Below are 286 nucleotides of genomic sequence, written 5' to 3' on the forward strand. Positions count from 1 at the left end.
AACCAGTTGCACTGTCACCAGGCCACGGGTCTGAGAACAGCACACACACAGACAGACACACAGACACACAAAAACGGCTTGCAGAGTCACCACGGCACAGGGTTGAGAACGGCATACACGCACTCACACACACACACAAACATACATATAAACTTGTAGCACAGTTGCCAGGGCACAGGGCTCAGAACAGCTGTAACACACTCACACATACACACAAACTGGTTGTACAGTCGCCAGGGTACACGGCTGAGAACAGCACACAGACACACACAAAAACACACATGAA

The sequence above is a fragment of the Bos taurus genome, chromosome Y (assembly GCF_002263795.3).
Source record: "Bos taurus isolate L1 Dominette 01449 registration number 42190680 breed Hereford chromosome Y, ARS-UCD2.0, whole genome shotgun sequence".
Classification (NCBI taxonomy): Eukaryota; Metazoa; Chordata; class Mammalia; order Artiodactyla; family Bovidae; genus Bos; species Bos taurus.